The following is a 5,676-nucleotide window of genomic DNA, read 5'->3' as shown; positions in this document are numbered from 1 at the left end:
ATTGGTCCACCAACGCTTGAGTTCCCCAGTGAGTTTTTTCATGGAATTTCTGCATAACCCTCAGGGCCAAAGATTTCGGGAGACCCTCTCGACCATCAGGGAGTTCCCATTTACCTTCAGTTAGTTCCTTCACACCCATTTGAGTTACTTTGTCTTTCTCTTGCACAGTGAAGCTGAGGATGAAATGTTGCTCCCCATGGAGACGGCAGTAGCTATATCGGGGGTTGTTATATCTACAGTGCACTGCCTCTATTCCATAATCCTTCCAACAATCATAACAGGGGAACTCGGTTAAATTCTTCCCACAGGATGGGCAATCTTTCCGATTCTCCTTGGTATATATCACCATCAGCGCTGCCCTTTTAGCTTCATGATCAGCTAGGTTATTTCCCCTAACTAATGGGTTCAGTCCCTTTTGGTGTCCTCTCAAATGTACTACTGCTATTCCTATTGGCCCTCTCAAAGCCTGCAAAATTTCACTGATCAATTCCTGATGAATCAATCCCTTACCTTGAGAGTTTATTTGGCCCCTGTCTTCCCAAATTTTTCCAAAAGTATGCACTACCCTGAAGGCATACTTGGAATCAGGCTATATGGTTCCAATTTTACCTTTTACCATTTGTAGGGCCCTTAATACTGCATATCGTTCACATGCTTGGGCCGACCAACTGGGACTCAGAGGTCCTGACTCTATTACAGAGAAGTTTTCTCCATTGATAATTGCATATCCTGACCTCCTTTTCCCCTCGACCACCCTCGACGAGCCATCCACAAAGAGCTTCTCCCCTTCGGCCAGTTCCTCCTCCTCTAGGTCTGGCCTAATTTTTGTCTGTTCTTCTATATTACGCAAGCAGTCGTGGGATATGTCCCCTTTTGGTTCCCCACATAAGAATTGCGCCGGGTTTTGCAGAGCTGTCGTTTCAAGCTCCAGTTTAGGTGAGGAGATAAAGATGCCTTCATATTTCAGGAGCCGCACATCAGTTATCCATTTATCAGCCTTTTGCTGCAGGATCCCCCTTATATTGTGAGGTGACAATACTCTTAATTCACCCCCAAAAGTAATTTTATGCCTTTCTTCCACCAAGAGCGCAGCCGCGACCACTGCCTGGAGACAGGTGGGCCATCCCCTACTCAAGGGGTCCAAAAGTTTAGACAGATATCCCACGGGTTTCTTTTTCCCTGCCCAGTCTTGAGTTAAGACCCCGACCGCTGTCCCCTCCTCTGTGTTAATAAATAGATAAAAGGGTCTCTTCACCTCGGGTAAGTTTAACACGGGAGCGTTCACTAAATCCATTTTTAAGTCTATCAGACTTTGCTCATCGCTTTGGTTCCATTTCATTAGTCCTTCCCCGACCAGTTTCTGGTACAAAAACTTCACCTTACTACTATAATTTTCAATCCATTGCCGACAATATCCTAACAATCCCAGCAACTGCCTAACTTGTCTTTTGCTTTTTGGCGCTTGTAGTGACAAAATCCCATTTACTCGTTCGGGGTCTAGTTTCTTAGTGCCCTTACTGAGCCAATGTCCTAAATATTTCACCTCTTCCTCCGTAAACTGTAGTTTTGACTTTGATACTTTTAGTCCCTTTAAGCTCAAGAAGTTTAGTAGCTTGATACTTTCTGTCCTGACTGCCTCCTGACTCTCTCCTGCTAACAACAAATCATCCACATATTGGACTAAAGTTACGTCAGGATTCGGTTCATAATTCTCTAATACTTGTTCTAATGCCTGACCAAATAGATTTGGTGATTCCGTGAATCCTTGGGGAAGCACGGTCCATCTTAATTGTTGTTTCCGATGGGTTGCAGGGTCTTCCCACTTGAAGGCGAAATAATCCCTGCATTCCCTTTTTAGAGGACATGCCCAAAACACATCTTTTAGGTCTATGACACTATACCATCTCTGCGCTGGGGACAGCTGACTTAGCAAAGTATGTGGGTTAGCTACTACAGGAAATCTGGTTATTGTTCTTTTGTTGACTTCCCTCAAGTCTTGGACTAGCCGATAAGAGCCATCAGGTTTCTTGATAGGTAATAAAGGAGTGTTATGAGGTGACATGCAAGGCTCCAGTAATCCCTGTTGTAGTAACCTCTTGATTACTGGGTGCAGCCCCTTCCTGCCTTCTTGAGACATTGGGTATTGTTTTACCCTGATGGGAATCTCAGGATTCCTGATAGTGACTTCAAAGGGACTAATATTTAAGCGGCTTACTGATTCGGGAGAATACCACACCTCGGGATTTATTTTTTGCCTCATCCTCTACCGTGAGGGCGTATAATTTAACTTCAATCCCTTTATTTTTCAGCTCCAAATTAATTTTTAGCTTAATCATTAAGTCTCTTCCCAACAGGTTATATTCAGCTTCTGGTACTAATAAAAAGGATCCTGTGCAACTTTGGGCTGGGGTCTCTATTTCCACGCCTTTTATTACTGAGACCCTATCACCTGCAATTTCTCCGAGGAAGGTTGACATCCCCGGGGTACCATTTGGACAGTCGATCTTTCTGCCCCAGAGTCCACAAGGAACTCCACTTCTTGATGCTGGGGACCTAACTTCAATTTTATCAAGGGCTCCGTTATACCAGAAGTCCCCAGAAGATGGAGCCCCTGACTCCCCGAATCTTCTTTAAACATTCGCTCGCCTTGTAAGCGTTTTCTGCAGTCCTTTTTCACGTGTCCCTTCTTTTGGCAATAAAAACATTCTACCTGTCTTAGATCCCTCTGATCACTCTGGCTCCTCGAGGGTCTTTTTCGTGGTAGCGGAACACCCATCGGGCGAGGGGGGGGGAGGAGCCCTTTTTGTCCTTCCCGGACCGCTGCCACTAGAATCCTGGTCTGCCTTTTCTGAGTCTCTTCTTCTCTGCGCACATATACACATACAGGTTTTCTCAGCAGTTCATCCATCCCTCTATCCTGCCAAGCCTCTAATTTTTCTAATTTCCGCCTGATATCCCCCCATGATTTTGCCACAAATTGCGTTTTTAACACGGCCTGTCCCACCGGTGTACCGGGGTCCAGTCCCGAACAAAGCTGGAGGTTCTTCCTTAATCTCTCCAGCCATTCGGTGGGCGTTTCATCCTTCTCCTGATATTCACTAAAGGCCTTATTTATATTTTGTCCTCTAGGGACTGACTCTCTTATACCTTGTACAATAATAGTCCTTAAATCCTGCATATGAACCCTATCTTGTTCATTTTGGTTATTCCAGTTAGGCCTCTGTAGGGGCCATTTAAGGTCTCCCGCAGGACCCTGCTGGTGTTGCTGGTCCCATATTCGCATTCCAGCCCTCCGGATCATGTTCCTCTCTTCTGCAGTGAATAATATACCTAAAATGTCCTGGAGGTCTTCCCAGCTGTAACCATTAGGCCCCAAGAACTGGTCTACTCGCTCAGAGACTCCAAGAGGATCTTCTAATAGATTTCCCATTTCCTTCTTGAATTCTCTGTCGTCTCCCGTATTTAGGGGGATGGAGACTTATCCCATGCTGGGCTGGGGCCCTCCCGTTGCAACCTCTCTTAGGGGATATAGTTTACCCCCGTCTTCTCGATTTCTAGTTTGGCTCCGAGTTACCCGTCTAGTCCTCCGAGGGGTGTCCGTGGTCAAATCGGAATCAGTATGGTAATTCGGAGCCGTAGGGGGAGCTGGAGGTAGAGAACGGGACAAATAAGGGGGGGGGGGGTGAAAGCGGGACTTCCTCCTCATTTCGTTCATTCCTTTTCCTCCCCCCTTTTTCTCTTAACGGGTACAAGTTGGCTCGGGTCTCAGATTCTATCCGTAAGTGTGCATACTCACTCTCCCCTAGGCTGAAAGGCTCCTTCGAATTCACATAAATATTTAGAGCCTGACAGGTCCAATCCTCAAGGGATCCAAACACTGGCCAATAATGTATCATCTTAACTTTGTCCTTACCCCGCCTAGAGGGGTAATCATTCCAATGTTTAATCATTAACCCTAACGTGCTTTCCGATGGTATCGGGGGCAACCTAACCTTAGGTTCTGACCCACCCATGGGACCAGAAGACTTGCTCTTCTTCTGCCCCATCTTCCAGAGTGCCTTCACACGCACACACGGGCTTCGCCTCCCGTTCGTGGCCCAGTCCCTCGCGGGAGGTTGGAACCGCACTACCAGGGAGTCCGCACTCGCTTCGTCCTTGATTGGACGTCTCACACAGGCACACTCTGGGATTCCCAACCCCAACCGAACTGATAACCGGCCTATACTTACTCACTCCTGAGTCTTCGTTCGGAGCTTCGTGCACAAAGATTAAGGCGTTACTGGTTGTTTATTTACTTATCGCTGGAACTTTAGGTTCGTCGGTAGGGGTGCCTTGGCTTGGGGACCTCCAGACAGGGACCACAGAATCAGCCGGGCGCGCCTCCCCTGGGAGGGATCCAGCCAAGCTACCACTTTCCGAGTCACGGCACCAATTTATTATAAATTAATTTTGGTAGAAATCATTCCCGACACATCGTGGGTAAGGTATATCCAATTTCAATTTATTTGAGCAATTCAGCAAGCAGCGATAAGTAAAACAGCGCTGGGCGGCCGGGGAGTCTCCTGCTCCGCCAACGGCACACACCTAAGCCCGCCAGAGTCTCGATTTATAGCCTAGTAGTTCCAGGTTTAGTAGCACTTCCTGGTGTCTTCTACGACTGCGCGGCTGTTGCTAGGGGGTCTTCATCAGTCCTCTGGTGGTCGTGGGGTTGAAGATCGTCGTCGTCCTCTGCGTTGCGGTCGTGACTTTGCTGCTGATATGTGTGTTCCCATGCGAGGGCGAATGCCATTTTGCCCTTTTTTGGAGCTGGTTTCTACTGCAATTGTTAACGGAACAGAAAATTCCTATACTTGTTTTTTTCCTTCAACAGGATATTGGGGGGTATAAGCAGTCAACCGTTGAAACCCCCTATGAGCAACATTTAATGAATAAACAAGGCTTTACCCATTACACACCCATCCAGGGAGTCCTATGGGGAGCTTTCTCTGGACTCGCCACGGATAGATAGACTACAGAGCTTAAGATGTTACTTTGATTTCTATTTTCCCTTGTTCCAAAGAAACTTTTGCATCCACTTTTTCCAGCAAGTCCCTTCCTAAGAAGGGCCTAAGCAAATTGGGTAAGTAGAAAAACGGATGGATTCCCATCATTTTTCCCCAATTCCAACCTTAAGCACTGAAAAAAAAAAAAAAAAAAGCCTTGTCCTTTCGGCCAGTTGCTCCTACTGCATTGACAGACTTAGTGCTTTTCCAGAATCAACTTTTGGATTAATACAAAGAAAGAAGCTCCCATATCCAACCTAAAAATCCATGCCTCTCTCTTCATTCCTAGCTTTATTTCAACCAGTCGATCTGCTACGATAGATGCCCCTGGTCCCCGTCATTCCTGCTCTGACTCTTGCAAGTTTATCCTGCAACCTAAGACAATTTCTTTCTGACATCAGGAGCTGATTAGAAAGAGGCTAGCCAATTGTCTCTGTTTGTCTTCCGAAGCCAGGTCCAAACTGGTCTATTTTTTTTCTTCTCTGCATCTCAAAGCTGGTCCAAAAATTCCATAGGGGTTTCTTTTGGACCTTGTTAGAATAGATTCTCAATTCCCAGTTTAACCAGATTTTGGTATTTACCAGAGGCCCCAGAGGGCTCACACCTGTGATTTCCTCTTTCCCTACTCATTCAG

Source organism: Anser cygnoides, chromosome Z, assembly GCF_040182565.1.
Source record: "Anser cygnoides isolate HZ-2024a breed goose chromosome Z, Taihu_goose_T2T_genome, whole genome shotgun sequence".
NCBI lineage: Eukaryota > Metazoa > Chordata > Aves > Anseriformes > Anatidae > Anser > Anser cygnoides.
This window is presented reverse-complemented; position numbering follows the sequence as displayed.